This window comes from Petaurus breviceps, unplaced genomic scaffold (genome assembly GCF_028583685.1).
Source record: "Petaurus breviceps papuanus isolate PSGF00001 unplaced genomic scaffold, PetGlider_PUasm1.0 91041, whole genome shotgun sequence".
In the NCBI taxonomy this organism is placed as follows: Eukaryota; Metazoa; Chordata; class Mammalia; order Diprotodontia; family Petauridae; genus Petaurus; species Petaurus breviceps.
This window is the reverse complement of record NW_027187400.1, coordinates 37,905,309-37,923,067: the sequence shown is the minus strand read 5'-3', so window position 1 is coordinate 37,923,067 and position 17,759 is coordinate 37,905,309. Positions and strand designations below refer to the sequence as shown.

Below are 17,759 nucleotides of genomic sequence, written 5' to 3'. Positions count from 1 at the left end.
CTGTCCAACTAAAAAGTAAACCCAGTAGCGGGGCCCCATGCGCTACAGTTTTTAAGAGTAAGGACTCAAAGAATTCAGACACAGGAATCATTGTCCCCCTGAGGTATTTAACCTGATAGAAAGGGGTGCGGTAAGAGGAAGAGAAGATAATCCAAAGAGATGCTATATTGTGGTACATTAATCATTTTTGGATGAATGATTCATTTAATCCCCTTTCCCAAGCACTTCAATTACTAAGAAACGCTTTAAAAATTGGTATCTTTTGTCTGTGTGTAGCCTTCATTTCCTAACACAACTCTTCTCAATGAACTGTCTCTTATGACAAGGAATAAAAGATGTATAGAAATAAAAGCAGTTCAACAAAACTAACCAACACATTAAAGCTGATAGTATATGTGATGTTCTACATTCATTGACCATTTCTTACGTCTCCTCCACTAAGAACAAGTTTGGTCACTACAATTACAATGTCCAGTTTTGTTTTTCAATTGTTTCCATTTACACTTCTGTAGCCCAATGGGGCAGCCGGGTCGTACAGTGGATAGAGCATGGGCCCTGTTGTAGGAAGACCTGAGGTTCAAATCCAGTTTTATGCACTTAGTAACCACATGACCCCTGGGCAAATCACTTAGCCTCTGTTTGCCTGGAGCACCTACCTTGCAGGGCTGTTGTGAAGATCAAATGGGATAATAATTGTAAAGCACTTGGCCCAGAGCCCGGCACACAGAAGGAGCTAGATAAATAAAAGTTAGCTATTTTTATCCTGGTTCTGCATACTCTACTTAGTTCATAAGTATTCTCAAGAATTGCTGAATCTTTCACGTTCATTATTTCTTATGAGGAATCATTATGATGTAATACTCAATTATATCCATGCACCACAATCTACTTATCCTCTCCCAGTCAATAGGTTATGCTGTATTCAATTTTATTCTCTTGTTATGTTTTATATCTGATATTGCTTTGCAATTATTCAAGCCACTTTGGTATATTTTTCTCTATCACAGTATAAACAGTTGCATGTAAGTACTTTTTAATGTAAACTAGTCTCAAGATTTGCTTTGGCTGTTTAAGTTGTCACTTTAAAAATTTCAAAACATGAGCAGCCATAATTTTAATGTTGAAGGGAATCTATTCCTTAATATTCTTCTATTCCTACAGAGGTAGGAGAAACTAGTTTAAAAAGTTCAGAAGAAGACAGGCTAGTGAGTTTTTTTTTTGGAGGGGGAAGGCAGGGCAACTGGAATTAAGTGACTTGCCCAAGGTCATACGGCTAGTAAGTGTTAAGTGTCTGAGGTCACATTTGAACTCAGGTCCTTCTGACTCCAGGGCTGGTGCTCTATTCACTGTGTCATCTAGCCGCATCATGGCTAGTGGGTTCTAATGGCTTTCCTAATGGAGATGAAACCAACTACTCCTTTCAATATGCTGCTAAGTTTTTAGAGGCTGGAGATGCCTGTTTTAAAGACCATTTAAAGAACAAGAAATTTCACATTAAGTACTGAAAAACAAATTCGATTTCATTTGTTTCTATTATAGATGTCACTGGAAAGGAATTTTTAGATTTTCTGTAATTCACAAAAGACAGAAGCTCCTGACTTTGGGCAAAGTCAAATTAGAAAAGCAAGCTCAACTACCTCAATAAAACACTGGGAAAACTCATATCTGGAGAATTTAATTATACCTCAGCTAACTCCTGGGGAAAGTCAAAGCAAATTAAAGTTATATTTTCTGCTCATTTTCTAGAACATTCTCGGAACTTATTTAAGATGCTAATTCCATTCTCTTTCCCCTTATTACCACCCACTTTGCTTTAAGTCATACAGTTGTTGTCATATACATGGGAAGATGAGGTAAGTAACTTAACCGTGCCACGAGGAGAGGAGCTTTCTGAGCACCCCACCTCCATGACTTGGGACAGGTTTGTAGAAATACACAAACTTTTTATACCATCAAGCCTCCTTTTGGGGGGCAATCAAGTAACATGTATTTACTTAGAGGACTGTACTGAGCTTAGGCTGAGAGGGAAATACAAGAAGAGAGTAAGATCAAATTCCTCTCTTCAAAAGTTGGCACTTAATACAATGACCTAAGACAACTCCAAAAGACTCATGATGGAAAATGCTATCCACATGTAGAGAAAAAACTATGGAGTCTCAGTGCAGATCAAAGCAGACTCTTTTCACTTTATTTTTTTGTTTTTTTCTTTCTCATCGTTTTCCCCATTTGTTCTCATTCTTTTTTCAAAACATGAGTAATGTGGAAATATGTTTGATATGATTGTACATGTATAACCTCTATCAGACTGCTTTCTGTCTTGGGGAGTAGAAGAGAGAGAAAAATTTTGGAACCCAAAGTCATATAAAAGTGAATGTTGAAAACTATCTTTACACATAATTGGAAAAAATAAAATACTATTAAATGGGGGGGGGTGGGAGAAGAGGAGAAGATGGCATTTTATTTGGTGGAAATAGCGCAAAGGAAAAGGACACCACAGGACAGTCGAAGCAATCTCTACTTTGGCTATGCATCCACACTTCACCTCTTGCTCTTTTAACCTACTCATTGGATAGGTATCCTTGACTATATTAAAAAAAAAAAGTTTATTGAGGTCTTTTGTTTTTGTATCACCTACACTTTTCTATTGGGCAGTTAGTGGCACAGACAGAGACCTGGCCCTGGAGACAGAAGGCCCCGAGTTCAAATCTGGTCTCAGACCGTCCTAGTTGTGTGACCCTGGGCAAGTCACTTAACCCTGTCTGCCTCAGTTTCTTCATCTGTCAAATGAGCTAGAGAAGGAAATGGTAAACCACTGCAGCATCTTTGCCAAGAAAACTCCAAACAGTGTCACAGGCACTCAGATACAATTGAAACCCACCAACAACAATGCATTTTCCCAACAACCTACACTCCCCCATAGAGAGGCATTCCTGTTTCAACATTTCTTCAAGAAGCAGTCTGTAGTTCCTCTGTGCAGGCAGAGGTAGCATGACCAGCCTCCTTTCTGACACCCACTGGCCATGGGTGAGGTCACAAGACCTCTCAGTACTCTTAAGCAGTGAAATCAACTCAACTAGAAACAGGGACTGCAAGAACATTAAGGTTCCTGTGGGCTGCAGGTTGACTTGTTTCCAAAATGTAATGTGATCTAGGTTTTACTGTATTTTTACTTATTTTGTTAACTACTTCCCAATGACATTTCACTCTGTTTCTCTGAGCACTCCAGTGTGCAGACAGGTCCGTGTGTCTGACAGAGGGAGCTAATGTGCATTAAGAGTATCCTACACACTGATGACATGATGGGTCCTGCTCCTCCCTCTCTCTCTGGTAAGCTGACTCTCATACATTTTGTGAGTATTTTGAATGGACCTCAATTCCTATTTCCTCCTGGATTTTGTTACTGTATAGAAATACTGCTGATTTTTGCGAACTTTTAGTTTATAAATTGTTACTTTAGTTATGAATTATCTCGGTTTCTTTGCTGATTTTCTAAGTAAATATTCATGCTATGAACAAAGGAAGAAAGTTTTGTAGAGTCTTCTTGATTTTGGAGAAATAATTTGAGAATCATTTTTTCTTTGCTCATTTATAATTAGTTCAATTTATTTTTCGAAATTATGTAAGATTTCTTAACTAATGGTGTTTTGTTAATTTAGGCACTGTAAGAGTTTGCTGATGACATGAATATCAAAGGGATATCTTAAATTTTTGTAGACAATACATGAATTCTTGAAATTCAAATTGTTGGTAGAAAATTTCTGAAGAATCAATTTTTAATTTTATTGGTTCCAAAATATTTTTTTTGCTTCCAATGTATCTATTTTATTTCCAATTGTCAACATCTCTTTTGTGTTCATTTTGGATTTGTTAGTTCTCTCATTTTAAAAACTGGATATCATTCATTAATCATTTCTTTTTTATTTTGCTAGTGTTTGTTTTTAGGGATATAATCCATGAATTTATTAAAAATATTTTGTTAACTATATTTCAACAGAATTGATTCCTTTTGTAATTCTATGTGTTTTATTCCATGTATTTAAAAACATTAGTCTGAGAAAGACTGCCAGACTGACAAAGGGGGTTCTGATACAAAAATTTTTTTTTAAAGTTTTAAGGATTCCTGCTTTACAGAACCAGGAAAAATTTGTACACAATTACAGACACAATGTATGTGTGACGACCAACCTTGATAGACTGGACTCTTCTCAGCAATGCAAGGTTATAAGACAACTCCAAAAGACTCATGATGGAAGGAGATGTCTACATTCAGAGAAAGAACTACAAAGAATAGAGTTTGAATGCAGACTGAAGCAAACTACCTGCTCTCTTTCTTTTTCTTGTTTGGTTTTGTATCCTCTTTCCCATTGTTCCTTTCATTGGTTTCAATCCTCCTTTACAACCTGACTAATGTCTAATGTGAAAGTATTTGTAGATCCTATACTTGATTGCATGCTGCCATGGTGGGGGGAGGGGGCGTGGCAGCAGCTGTTTGGGAAAGAGAGGGAGTGGGAGAAAATTTGAAGCTCAAGGGATTGTGGAACTGAATCTTGTAAACTAAAAGTAAACAAAGAAATTAATAAAGACAAAAAAAGAGAAAAAAAAAAAGATTTTTTAAATAAAAAAAAAATTCCTGTTCTAAAGATTGTTTTAGCTGAATTCCAGAAATTCTACCATGTTTTCTCATCATTGTTTCTGTTGACTTATTATTGAGAAGTGTGTTACTAACTCTCCATTTTCTTCTTTTTTTTCATTTTGGAGGGCAATTGGGGTTAAGTGACTTGGCCAAGGTCACATGGCTAGGTTTTGTGTGTGTGTGTGTGTGTGTGTGTGTGTGTTAAGTGTCTGATGCTGCATTTGAACTCAGGTCCTCCGGACTCCAGGGTCAGTGCTCTATTCACTAAGCCACCTAGCTGCCCCATAACTCCATTTTCATTTGTGCTGCTTGTATTAATTACTATTTTATTGTGTTATGGTCTGTGAAGGAAGTAGTTAATATTTCTGCTTTAAAAAAACAACAACACTTATTTGTAAATTCTTTATTCTTTAAGATGTGGTATATGACAAAATAATAGGCCTTATAAGCATCAAAATATTTATAAGCAAAACTGTTTTGTTGTAGCAAAGAAATGGAAACAAAGAAAATCACCCCTCATTGGGGTAATGGCTAAACTGTGGCACCTAAGTAACAGAATATCACTGTGCCCCAGAGAAGAGCTGAAAGGCACCGCCCTAATCACTTATCTGCCAGGGTCAAGGACTGTGCTTGGGGAACGTTGCGTGTGATGCCAGACATTTTTTGCTGCATATTAGTTTTGCTGAAATTTTTATCCCCTTTTTAATTCTTCATTATAGAAATGGCTCTCTGCAGGAGTGGTGGGCGGGGGAATACCCTGGGAAATGTAGGTGACACAAGAATCTCATTACTATCTTATATATGAGTCTCTTTTTTTCTGAATTTGAACTCAGGTCCTCTTGACTCCAGGACCGGTGCTCTATTCACTGTGCCACCTAGCCGCCCTATTAAGATGTTTATTGAGAATTGTTTAGTTTACTATAAAAAAGGAAATTAGAAACAAAAAACCCGAAGAATTAAAGGGGGGAAAAAGGTCAGAAACACTAAGCAGCACATATATCCAGAAGGACATCATGTACAGCATTCCACACTCATAGCCCTCCACCACTGCACAAAAGAAAAGAGATGCATTCATCGACCCCTCTTGTAGTCTGCTCCATATAGTCATCATTTGGAAAAGCAACTGGAAGGGGGCCAGTCATGCCCACTAACTACAGAAAAGTCTGGCTTGCTGAAGAAGCAAGGTACCACAAGAGAAAGAAGGAAGCATCTTCTGGGCAAGGCAAACTGCCACCCCTTTCACCATCACCTCCCCTCTGAGTCAGTCTTTCATCTCCTGATCTCTATTTGGCAACTGGACCCAGATGGTTCTGGAGGTGAAAGTGAGGCTGGTGACCTTGTACAGCCCTTTTTCACTCAAATACAATTCTTATGCACATCATGGCATCCCCTCCCTGATGTCATGGTCGTCTTCAAAAATGAAGGACAAACAGCAGCAAGAAAGCGAGGGCCCCCCACCCTGAGACTACGACCCTTGTTTCTAAGGTCAGAGTCCCCGTAGCCACCAATGAAATGAGCAATCACTGAAGAAATGGTCCACCACCAATTGCTGACCAACTGTGGCCAAAGGGCAGGCAGCACTTCTCTGTACCACTGGTCCTGGAAAGCAACTCCTTAGGAGATGAAACCTGGTCTTTGTAGGCACTGAAGCCCTGCCTCCTTGGAAGCAACAGCTACTCAAGACCCGGACGAGAAAATTCTCACCAACAATGTCCTTGGGCTCAACAAAGGGTTGAAATCAGAAACAGATATAACAACATCAGTGGACATGGCATAAAAGAAGATATTATCACCACCTGCTCTGTTACTGTACCCTGAAGACCATGGGATCTTTTCATCTGACCTGCAGCTGAAACCTTCTATACATCTAGGATTCAGGAAGGCAGCACTAATACAGAGTAGGAACTAGCATAGTATTACCAGTTCATGGTAAAGAAACTCTGAGATTGCTATCCATGCCATTAAGCCATACACAATCCCTATCATTATCTGTGGCAAAGGAGGCCAGCTTGCCTTTACACCTATCCTTGGGCTGCCTTTTATGTAATTTGCCAGCAGGAGAAGTAGCAGAGATAGCAATGATAACACAAGGACCATATTCAAGAGGTACCTTCAATATTTAAAATGCTTCTATGTCTATTTTAAAAAAGAACAATCCTACCTTTCAGGTCATGTTAGTATATTTTGAATGCCTGAGCTATAAGAAAATATGGTGAGAAGAAAACGGCCTCAGTTTAAAAAGCTATATATGGAAAAGTTTGAAGAGACCAGAGTCTAAAAATCACCTAAAAAATCCCTAAATCCTAAGAAAGCAAGTCAATTTTTTTCTTTAATCCAATGTTTGAGGTTTTGTATAGTTAGCATCTTCTTCTACATGTGTCAGATTTATGATATGGCTGAGTTGCATTCTTCATTTGCTACATGTGCATGTTAAAGAATCCTGAAAGGCTACTGTTTCACCATTGTGTGCAGGATATCTGTGTCCTTTCTATAGAACTTAGAGCACATTATCTATTTTAAAGAACCACAGGCTAAAAGACATAGCTTTGCTTTTTATGACATATGCAGCCTTCAGTTAAAATAAAGATTTTAGCATAAAATAAAAACTGCCTTCTATTAAAAAAAATGTTTTGGCATGAAAAATTAGGGCCAGACTCTCTATGATCAAATGCTGAGATACAAACAATGTTACAGGAGTTCAGAGAAGAGAGGGTCAGATGTATCAGAGAATGGAAGTCCAGTGCTACGTCCCTCATAAAGTCAAAATAATGATTCATGTAAGTAATCAACCTCTAACACAGACCTTGCTTATCATCCTACTTTAAATCAAGGTGCTAAGTAGAGACTTTAAACCACAATGAGCTCCTAAGACCACTTTATGATTTTCTAGTTGAACAGTAACTTGATGCCTCCTTCACAGTCAACAGAGCATATCACCCTGAAAGTGAATAATTATTCGATAAGAAATGGCCTCAGAGACATAAAGTGATCTGAACCTCCTGTTCACATGGAAGCACAAAGCAGTACTATAACAAGGAAAATATTTTACTTTAACAAATACTAGTTAGGGGTGGCTAGGTGGCCCAGTGAATAGAGCACTGACCCTGGAATCAGGAGGACCTGAGTTCAAATCCAGCCTCAGACACTCAACACGCTGGCCATGTAACCTTGGACAAGTCACTTAACCCCAACTGCCTTGCCTTCCCCCTCCAGAGAGCAAAGAAAACAAACAAAAACCGCCCCCAAAAAAACAAAAACAAAAAATACTAGTTAGTTAACAATTATATTAAATTTACCTGAAATCAGAAGTGCTTCTGGTCTGGTCTGCAATACATGTAAACTTATCTGTAATAAAGAAAAAAAGAAAGATTTGCATCTCAGGGGGATACATTACTTTTAATCTTAATATCATTTAAATATCAAGAACAGAAGAGACTTAAGTCATGCAAGTGCTTGCCCATCTCTCCCTATAATTGTTTTGTACTTCACAATTTAAACACTAGGGGAAATATACAACACTGGCCTGATATTTTCTTTGGAAAAATCATTGTGACGCCCTTAGATTCTCTTTTCACACAGCAGTTAGAAAGTCACTGCTTTAGAGAAAAGAAATACTCCAGAAAAAAACTTAACAGGATGTCTTGTTAATTGAAAATAAAGACACACTACATTTAGACAAGTTTCTATGTAAGTAATGGATTTGAAATCTTTCAAACCCTGAATTTAATGGGTTCTTCTTATGATCTAGATCTAAACCTTTCCTCCCAATTCCAAGTCTATGACAACAATCTATAAAATAAAACAAAAAATGGGACTTAAGTTGCCTCACTTTATCAAATTATAGAGGAAGATTAGCAAAAATAATTAATCATAGAATTTATTTTAGCTAGGAAATCTTCCTCAACCTATTTAACACGCCAATTTATATGTAACTTTTCTGGAATCTGTTACATAAAGTGATCTATATTTACCAACATCCAGCCTTTTCAAGTTAAAAGCATAGCTGCAGACAGAAACCAAAAGATTTTATTGTGAGAGATTTTATATATCATCATTGAAAGTAATTCTTCAAATTAAGTATATTTCACTGTTCTTGGTAGTATCAGAATAGATATTCCTGTCTGTTCTACTAACTTCCATTCTTACCTCCACCAAAACCCTTTTAAGAGTACAAACCCCACAAATAATAAAAATGAAAACCATTTCACATAGCTGAATTTTCTATGCTTTATCCTGGTCACCCACAGAAAAAAGAAGCATAATGTACACATTGGAACATCATTACATTACTGAGCAAGTGTTAAGAAATTATAAAAAAAAAAACCAACCCCCCCCCCCCCCCCGGTCAAACTATGGATGTACAAAGGGAAGAAAAGCTGCAGATATATTTGGATTTCCAGATGTAAACATGAGGAATAATCTACATGCTAATCAGCCATGACAGTGTGGACCAATATGAAAAGACTAATTTTAGGCCATTTCCTAGGTAAAGTATAATTGTGTATATGCATACAAGGAAGACAGGAATAAATGACTGCTGAACTAAAACTACAACTACAACGGTACAACTACAACTATAACGGTAAATTCTCTACAGTTTAGCAAAGAAAGCACAGGATTTTTGGTCATAGTGGGAATGGGCAAAGGTCTGGGAAATTGCTGAATATACAAATTGAATGGAAAATATTACTAGATCTTTTAAAAATTCCATGGAAAAGTAATAATGATAAGAAAGAGAAAAGTAATCATGGGATAGTTCTTAAAACTTAAAAATTATTTCACTTTGGGTGACAAACCCCAACTGTAAGTATATTCCAACTCTTAGTTTGAAAGAAAAACTAGTTTTAAAAGTAAGGAATAAAACCTCCTAGAATAAGTTGGAGAGTGATATGGTCAGATTAATGTTTTAGGTATATAAACAAATGGGAAAACAATTAAAAAGATACTGTTACTGTTCAAATGGTGATGATGACCTGAACAAAGGTAGTGGCTGAGATCTCGAATAGACATACAACATGGAGGAATCAACAAGATCTGGCATGAGGGATGTCAGGGATGGCGCTGAGTTTATGAAACTGGGTAACCAGAAGGGCAGTGACTCTAGGAGGAGTAACATCAAGAAAAAAAAATCCTATTAGGGAAGATAAAAGCCCCAGGGTAACACTGGTAAGAGTCCTGGGATACTACAAGCAGAAACAATTTGCTGAATGAAGGAACACACATGCTGTGGGCATCCTGGTATAAGCTCATAATGCCTCAGTCCAATTATGCCTCCGATTATACTGGCAGTGATGAGCTGGGAACTACAATAAAAGTCTAGATTAGAGGGCTTAAATTTGAGTGCTTAATGTAGTAGCAATAAAATAAGGGAAAGAATATTAAAAATATTAGAGAAGTAGATTTGGCAAACAGGTTAGATACTAGAAGTGAGGGAAAGTGAAGAATCAAGGACAACTCCAAGGTTTTGATCCTGGATGTCTGGGAGAATGGTGATATGATCACTGAAAAGGTAAGATGGGGGGGGGGGAGGGAGGAGAGGAGAAGACATTAGAGATCTTTTGGGAATAAAATAAGATCAGCATACTTGAGAAGTCAAGTAGAGAGATCTAGCAGGCAGCTGGAAATAGCAACTGTGCCATAACTTAAATCTGAAGCTCCCATCACTGTGTTACCAAAAGGATGTGCTTGAGGGATCCCAGAATGCATTCCTGGATCAAATACCTAAAGAAGTTCTCTACAACATTAGACATTCTCTTTTGAACATTATGTCTTGATTATATTGTTGTTTTGTAATCTAGTTAAATGCTCTAACAATATCATTATTTATGTTTTTATTTTTAAGTAATCTGAGATTTACCTCAGTGTGTGCTGAAAACAAAATTCTTGTTTCCTTTTTCACTTTACTCCCCCCCAACTTAAAGTTGAAGGGTATTTTGATTTAATTCCAGTTATTTTATTAGGACCATTTGATAAGGAATGGTAATGTCTAAAAAAAAAAAAATTTTTTTAAGCACACTGACAGGTGCATACAATCTCTCAAAATATTGGCAGTCCATTACTGAATTTTTAAAATATGACTACCAATTTCACAAAAATTAAAGTTTTAGTTTCATCTGATGGCTAAAAACGTCCGTTATGATTAAATATTTGATAAATGTTAATCTTGGAAAAAAATAATTAAATTCTCTGGGTACATACCCTAATGAAATGAGCTGCAGAGACCTATGAAGTGATTTCAGCTGCAGCCATTAAAATCAAAACAAAACAACCCATGTTTTACACTGAAATCTTTCTTACTACTCAGACTGTAGAAAAATTTTTTATGAAGAAAGGGCAGGTAGCATTCTTTAAAATACACACGCCTGCCTGTGCATGTAAAATCATTGTTGCTATATTTTTTTATACAACAATCCTAAATGCCAGGCAATGAGAACCATAAGCTTGCAACCTATCTTCTTGTAATTACACACCCCCCCCCCCCCCCCAGACTCAATTTAGAGTAATTTTATTTTCAAAACAAGTAAAATGTTACAAAATAGGGGTGGACCCATAAAAGATTCATATTGAACTTGCAGTCCATAAAGTTCCCCTCCCCCATCTTTTATCTAGACGGGAAGAACTGTATCTGTAGGAAGAACATGGGACTTGGGATTCAGCAGTGAATGAGATTTGAATGAAGGCTCCTCTGAGATTCAGTTTCCTCATCTATAAAAGGGAGATGATAATTCTAGTAGTACTTAACCTCATCAGTTCATTGAGAGCACCAAATGAAATCATGTTTGTGCCCCAGGCAATTTCCTAAGTCTAAATTCACGATCAATCAGCCAATCTTCATTAGTGGAGAGTTTCTTTATCAGGAGTTCCACTAACAAAGTTAAAGGGTCCCACAAATGGAAAACAAAACCAAAATTCACATCTTTAGATAAATATTCTAACATCCTGGATCTTTCTGGAGCCAGACTTAACCAATTTCACTAACTGCCTCTCCATGCTTTCTTTATCTCCAAATCATAAACATGTAATTTGTTTTTAAATATAACAAAAATAGAGGATCTACTATTTATTAAATTTAAAACATATTTCACTGAAGTTCTATAGTATTAACTTTTTTCTCAAAAGCTTTATTATAATGAAATGCTACTCATATCGATAGTCTATCCACAGGTCCTAAACTGTAACCACAGTAGTTAAAGAATTTACTTTTATAGTGAGTACAAACTAAAATGCTAAAAGCAAGGGAAGCAGAGAGTGTCTGCTAGTTTCAGTTTTAGATAAAATATAATCTTGTGAAAGCAATATTGGAATTATAGACAAAATCCCTTTAAACCATGTCATGCTAGAGGATACCTCCTTGAGATTTTATTGCCAGGGTACTCTCTCCAACAATACTTATACACTAGCTCACACCTTATGGTCTCAAAACTACAAGATGATTTTTAGGCTAAGTAATGAAAACAAATTCATAGAAAACAAACATTTAAAAAGATTTTGGCTTCCAGTCATTTGAGAACTTTGGTAGGTGCTAGGAATGCTGTTTGTTCCCCACTCAATAATTTTCTCTCCTAGGAATCAACAAATAGTTTGTAGAGACCTCTTTATAATGTATTACAAAAACATGTTGAGTATTTTGTTATAAAAGAGTCTTTCCTAAGTTTCCTATCATGAGAAAATGATAAAAAAATGCAACAAAGTAGATCTAGGAAAGCAATAAAATAAAATTATAGTAGGTGATAATCTGATGATCTTTCTTTTTTTTTTTTTTTAAAGCAATCGGAGTTAAGCAACTTGCTCAAGGTTACATGGCCAGTTATTTCTGGGTGTGGTGCTAAGTACTAGAGCCCGGATTCGATCCCAGATCCCAGGTCATCCCGACTCTGGGGCCGGTGCTCTTACTCACTGAGCCCCCTGGCCACCCCCTAATGATCTTTCATTCAAAATACAAAACGAAGGCTCTAAGAGGCAAGATATTAGATAACCTCTAGTATTAAAATAGGAAACGAAAGCTGAAAAGCATCCATTTTCATGCCATAATCTTAGCTAATTAAGTTAAGGCTCCATTTTCTCCATTCAGTTTTGCCTTGTCTTAAACAGCAAGGCAAATTCTGGACCTAAGTTTTCTATTTTCTTGCAAATCCTCCAGAAGGTCTTCGGTGTGGCTTGACTACTTTACTTTAAATACTTTTATTAACTCCCACATCAGACCTACCTACTTTTCAATTTAAATACAAAAAACCACAATTATAAAGCTAAATTATATATTAGGTTTTTGACCCCACTAACACAGATAATCTAAGGAGTGACAACTTTTACCAACAATTCCAACTGCTCCTTGTTATGTTTTTGCAGTGCAGCTCTCATGGTCCCCCTTTCAGCATTAAAGCTGTAAGTCCTTTACAGAAGGCAGACTGTATCATCTTGATTCCTTAGCTTCTATGTTCTTGAGAGAACAGGTATTTTTTAAATTGCTTATGTTTTTATATAATTTCAGACTAGGGTAGGTGACAATTCTAAAAATTAAAATCTACAATAGATACATGGGGAAAAATGTTCTAAAAAGATTAGATCACAAGGTAATCTTTACTAGGTAAGCTAAATTTTAATCGAGGGTCAAACTTTTTTTTTTCAATTAACCTTCTTGTAAGCATAAATTAAAAACATCGCATGCAACTACTTTCTCTCAAACTTTATGCTTACAACTGTCACAAACATGATGTAACAGAGGCATAAACTGATGAGGGCCAACAATTGTCAGCATCACATGAATTAAAACCCCACACCCCTTTCCTGGCATTGTTTTAAGTTTATTCTGGTTAGACTCCAAGAACTGATCTCTGAATTTTATCAAGATCAACTGCACTCTAATCCCAGGGATATGGCAAACTTTCAATTATGGCACAAGTCACAACATAGGTAAAATCCAATTTCAACTTGAATGGGGCTACGACTGAGTTCATTTGCTCAAATTCTGTTTTCTTCACTTTTAGGCAGCTTAGGTAAACAGTGCGTGGATAAAGCACTGGACCTTCGAGTCAAGAAGATCCAAGTTCCAATGCTGGCGCACACACTAGCTGTATGATCTGAGGTGAGTCACTTAATATGCCTGCCTCAGTTTGTCTGGAAAATGAGACTAATAAAAGGTCTACCCTCCGGGTTATGAGGATCAATTGAGAAAATTTTTTTTAAAAATATAAATATATAAAATATAAAAGCCATTTCAGAAAACTTAAAAAGCATTATATAAAGTCTAGCTATTTTTGGAATAAAAATTTCCAGAGGTCACATCCACAATACATGTGAAGACCATTTTGCCTTGTTAGGAAAAAGGGGCAAAACCAGAAAAATTCATTTTTAACTGATACTTGCTTTTTATCTCACCTACATTTCTTAATGTAGCCCACCGCTTTCCAAGAGTGGTCACTTTTAACAGTAAAGAAAAAATGAAAATGTTCCTCATAACTGAACATATCAGAAAGATCTTGAGATATATAGGGTCTCTCACTTGTGCAAAGGAAATAAGGAGGGGTCTTTTCATCTCTTCTCTATGGCTGACCTCAGTCATTATAATCTGACAGCATTCAGTTTTGGTCATTTCATTGCTGTCATCATTCTTTCCATTGATACTGTTGTAATCACTATGTGTAATTTTCCTGGTTTTATTCAATCCACCCTATACCAGTTCATATAAATATTTCTATGCTTCTCTGGAGTCATATTCATAATTTCCTACATGCAGTACAGAAATATTGTTCTACTGATCCACCAACAAAGTATACATCTTTTCACAACCCCTCCAACAACGACTATTTCCTGTCTTTTGTCATCATTGCTAACTTGCTGGGTATGAAGTAGAACCTCAGGGTTGCTTTGATTTTCACTTGTTATTAATGATTTAGATCATTCTTTCATAGTTATTAATAATTACCAAGCAATCCTTCAATCCTTTGGAGACTCCCCCCCCCCAACGTGTGCGTACTGGATATCAGACTTTACAGGAGTTTTATGATTAAGATTTTTTCTCATTTGCCTTTCTCCCTTCTTATCCAAGCTTTGTTCATTTTGTTTATGTAAAATCTTTTCAGTTTTATATGATCAAAATAGCTTTTATCAATTAAATAAACATTTAATAATGTTTATTATGTGCCAGACACTGTCCTCCTAAGCACCCTTGAGACAAAAAAAAGTCCCTTCCCTCAAGCAGCTTACAATCTAATATGGAGGACAACATGCAAACAGCTATATATAGAATAAATAGGAAATAACCAGAGGGGGTACTGGAATTAAGAGATGTTGGGAAAAGCTTCCCTATAGAAGGTGAGGGTTTTTAGTTGGGACTTAAAGGAAGCCAGATCAGTAGCTGAAGCAGAGGGAGAGCGCTACAGGCATGGGGGGCATCCCAAGAGAATGTCCATAATGGAAAGATGGAGGGTTGTAGTTATAGAACAATTAGGAGGCCAGTGTCACTGGACTGAAGAGTACACGCTGGGGTGTAAGGTATAATATGGCTGGAAAGGAAGGGCTCTAAATGCCAAACTAAGCATTTTGCATTTGTCCTGGAGGCAAAAGAAAGTCACTGAAATTTATTGAGTAGGGTGTAACCAGATCAGATCAGCCCTTTAGGAAAATCACTTTGGTGGCTGAATGGAGGATGTTTTGGAATGGGGAGGGACCTGAGGCAGGTCTCCCAGCAGTTACTGCAACAATCCAGGAATAAGATGATGTAGACCAGCACCTCAATGGAGGCAGCCTCAGAGGAGAGGAGGGCATCTATTTGAGAGATGCTGCAGTGATGTAAAATGATAGGCCCTGGCAACAGCTTGGGTCTGCAGGGTGAGAGATGGTGAAGAGTCCAGGATTACTACTCCTGGGGCGTGAGCCTGAAGCATCCTAAATGCTCTCCACAGCAACAGGGAACTCTGGCTATTCCCTCCCCCCCCCTCCCCGGCCCCCAGTCATAGCTGTGACAGGCATATGATCTGCTTCTCTAACTGATTTTATGACCTGATGTTTAGCAGTTCGGTCCTATATCCATTCAGTTTACTGTATGTTAGTCTAAGTCTAATGTCTAGGACTGTTTTTCAGGCCCCAGCAGGTTTTCATCGAGTGATGAGTTCTTTCCTAAGTAATTTATGGTTTCAGATTTATAAAACACTGGTTTATTGGATTCAGTTATTTCTGATTCTTCCCTGTCTAGCTTGTTCCATTGATCATCTTTTCTATTTTTTTAAGCAGCACCAAGTGGTTGTGATGACTTGCTTTTACAATGCAGTCTTGACATCCAGAAGTGCTATTTTCCATTACTTTCTACCTTTAAAAAAATAATTTCATTAAAATTCTAGATGTTTTGCTCCTCCAAATGAATTGTTTTTATTTTACCTACCTTTGTAAGGTATCTTTTCTTGTAATCTAAAATATCTTTTTAAAAATCTAAAAATAATTAGGCATAGCATTAAATCTGAAAACTAACTTATGTGATTTAATTTATTGGCATGGTCCATGTATGAAAATGGCTAATTAAGCTATTCTTTAAGGAATAATTACCTGATATAGGTACTGAGTGTGCTTTGACATTTTATGCATTGTACAATTCTTTTGAATGTAATTATTTTCACTGCCACCTAGATTTCATTCCATTTTTTTGGTGGGTTTATTTTGTAATCTGTTACTTTACCTGAACCTACTGCCTCAATTAGTTTCTCCACTTATTCCCTAGGATTTTCTAAGCAAATCATCATGCCAGGCTCAAATAGAGAGTTTTGTCTCCTTTCTGCCAATCATTATGTCTTTAATTTTTTTCTCTTGCTTTACTAGTACTGCTAGCATTTCTAGACCTATGTCAAATACTAGCAGTATAAGGGAGGTGTCCTATATGCCTTTTTACTGGGAAAGCTTCTAGTACTTTTCCTATATATAAAGCTAACTTTTGGTTTTAGAAATTTTAAAATTAAAAAAGATCTCTTTATGTCTGTATTTTGTAGGCTTCCCACTACCCCCAAAGCACAAAATGAGTGCTGTGCTTTGTTAGAGGCTTTTTTTGCATTTATTGAGATAATACTATAGTTTGGGGAATTTGTTTTTAATATGATTATGTTGTTTCTCTTAATGTTGAACCATTCTTACAAATTCAACTTGGTTAAAAAAAGTTTTTTTGAGCAAGTTGTTAGTCTTTTTGCCAAGACTTTATTTAAAATTAATTCCATTATAATATTTTTATTATATTATATTATCATATTAATTATATATCTTTCTCTGATTTACATAGAAGAGCTATATTTACCTCATAAGAGGGGTTTGCTAAAGAGTGCTTATTTAATTGTATGTATGTATGTATCTATCTATCTACCTATCTATCTATCCATCCATATCTATCTATGTATCTATCAATCCATTCATCAATGCATGTATCCACCCACCCACCCACCCACCCACCCATTGTTCTTATAGTTCTATTTCTTCTGGGTCTGTGTGATATAACATCCTGTTTCGGATAGACTGGTTGAATGCATGGCCCAAATCCCAGAATGGAACTAAAAGATCAATGGCTCATTCATTACTAGGTTGTTGTTGCTGATGAATTTCCTTCTAAGGCCTATGTCTAAATTTACACTTAAATTTGCCTGAGTACAGTTGAACTACTTTACATCAAATGGGACAAAAAGAATGTCCTAGAACATTCATTAATCATAGATCAAGAGCTAGAAGGGACCTTACAGGTCATCTAATACCCTCATTTATAAATATGTAAACTGAGATCCAGATAAATTAATAACTTGCACAAGAATACAGATAGCAAAATGTTTTCTACTTCACTACAATGCATTCATTTGGGATTTATTTCAAAAACTTAGAATTAATATTTTGTATTGGTAAAATGCTATGAATTCAATAAAGAAATTATCCAAAAGGAGTTTTTAAATTAAATACTGACAGATCCAAAAGAATGTTTCTTTTAAAAAATAAAATACCAACAGGGACAACTTCTAAATATTATAAAATGGCTGCTCATTTTTTCAAGAAGTTTCCAAGTTAAAAATAAAAATTCAGTTAGGCAAATGCCTAAACTAAAACAGTAATAAACAGAAATTGCAGTGCCTGGCACATAGTCGGAACTTAATAAATATTTACTACA

The 17,759-nt window shown here is 36.4% G+C and overlaps 1 protein-coding gene across 1 annotated transcript in view; it reads right to left on the bottom strand.

Annotated features, from left to right (window-relative positions):
• GNB1 (G protein subunit beta 1) overlaps positions 1 to 17,759 on the bottom strand; it is a 116,476-nt gene that overhangs the window by 50,101 nt on the left and 48,616 nt on the right. The window contains exon 2 of the mRNA XM_069079621.1: positions 7,930 to 7,978. The gene's annotated coding sequence lies outside the window, so the exon portion shown is untranslated. The remainder of the gene's footprint in view (positions 1 to 7,929; positions 7,979 to 17,759) is intronic.